This window comes from Aplysia californica, unplaced genomic scaffold (genome assembly GCF_000002075.1).
Source record: "Aplysia californica isolate F4 #8 unplaced genomic scaffold, AplCal3.0 scaffold00083, whole genome shotgun sequence".
Lineage (NCBI taxonomy): Eukaryota > Metazoa > Mollusca > Gastropoda > Aplysiida > Aplysiidae > Aplysia > Aplysia californica.
Genome location: NW_004797353.1, coordinates 831,314 through 833,141, shown reverse-complemented (window position 1 = coordinate 833,141; position 1,828 = coordinate 831,314). Strand labels below are relative to the sequence as shown.

The 1,828-nt window shown below is 44.1% G+C and overlaps 1 protein-coding gene across 1 annotated transcript in view; it reads right to left on the bottom strand.

Annotated features, from left to right (window-relative positions):
• LOC101864132 (ATP-dependent DNA helicase Q4) overlaps nucleotides 1-1,828 on the bottom strand; it is a 69,679-nt gene that overhangs the window by 19,760 nt on the left and 48,091 nt on the right. The window lies entirely within an intron of this gene.

The window sequence follows — 1,828 nt, the reverse complement described above, 5'->3', positions numbered from 1 at the left end:
AGGGGGGAAAGGGGGAGGGGGGAATAGTCCGCACCAAGAATCACTTAAAACAAAAGGGAACGTATCAACACGTCGACAACGTTTTTCCAAAACGTCTGGATCAAAAATAGGAATCACAAAGTTGTGGGTACTTTTTTCAGTTAGTTTTAGTCAGAGTGTTACGGCCCCTGCAACACAATAAGGTCATACAAGTGCCGAAGATTAGAGGTGTTACAAGAAAGTACCTCACTTTTCTTTTACTTACTTTCATATCCTCCGTTGCTATTAAGCGTCGAGGGGAGATGCTGTTTTCTATGGTAGGCCAGCTCAAGAGAGTATCAAATACCAAAAAAGGAGGAGAGATAAGAACGATATATTATGTTTGATAGGAAAGAAGGAGCAAAGCACACAAGAGCATCCACCAACCATCAACAAAATTGTGGGAGTGATCGACCCATATTATAACCGGTAGACAGAGATAGCACAGATTAGAATAACAGTGCCTATTCGCAGCCAAATCAATTCGTCTTAGATTTTGATGTAAATGTTTAACGACTACAATCGTTACAATTTACATCATTCAGAGACCCAGCTATTTCATCTGACCTCTCAGGGCTAATCAGTTTTAGTTTAAGTAAGGAGTTTTAAGGCGCTTGCAAAACAACACAAATAGGCCAGATTAGAGCCGAAGATTAGAGGGTGGGGGTTTTTTTTTGGTTGTTTTTTTTTTTTGGTGTGTGTGTGCGAGAGAGAGAGAGAAAGAAAGAGAGAGAGATAAAGAGAGATTTAAAAGAGAGAGAGAGAGAGAGAGAGAGAGAGAGAGAGAGAGAGAGAGAGAGAGAGAGAGAGAGAGAGAGAGAGAGAGAGAGAGTGAGTGTGTGTGTGGGTTTAGGTTGTTTTTTTTACAGCGCCTAAAACTCGACGGTAGAGAAGAACACTGAGGTGCGGAAAGAAACAGAGGGAAAGGAGGTGTTTTTTTTTTGTTGTTGTTGTTGTTGTTGTTGTTTGGGTTTGGTGTTGTTGTTTTTTTGTTTGTTTGTTGTTGTTGTTGTTTTGTTGTTGTTGTTTTGTTGTTTTTTTTTTGGGGGGGGGGTAAGTGCTTTACGGTGCTCGCAACTGCGTAAGGTCATATGAGCGTGCGGGACACATTAAACATTTTCAGTGGGAAGGAACTTTTGAATTTTTCCCGGGGGGCGGACGAAGCCTATTTATATCGATTTTGGACCACCAGGGGATCTTTAACGCGTGCAACTTGCACACGGGACCTCCGAGATCTTTCGCCCTTGTCCGAGAAGGCCAGGCGTAGAGCTTTCCAACCAGAAGATCAGGGGTGTGGCTGAATGACAGAAGTAAGAAGGAGTCAAGGCGTAGCAGTAGAAAGGCTACAGGAAGAGTCAGGAGCCCAGAGTAGGAGGCAAACGAGGTGAGGGGGTGGGGGAAGAAAGTGAAGGCGAAAGCAGACGACAGAACATTGCTAAAGAGCAGAAAGGAGGTGAAAGGAAACAATTTTAGAGGAAAAAATTTCTGTCGCTGTCCGGATTCGTACCCTGGACCTATTGAATGAGTGGCCAACACCTTTACCTCCAGGCCACGAGAGCCCACTTAGATGAGTTGCTAGAGAGTGACATACAATGAAATGAAAAGGGAGAGTGTTACAAGAGAGTACCAGATATAAAAAAAGGAGGAGAGATAAGAACGACACGTGTTTGATAGGAAAGGAAAGAAGGAGCGAACCACACCAGCAGAGCACCCGCCAACCACCCACAAGAATGCGGAGAAGAAGGTCAGCATTGAGATAAAGAGTGTCGACATAAAAGGACACGAGGCTCTGAACTTGCCCATCCCCCCC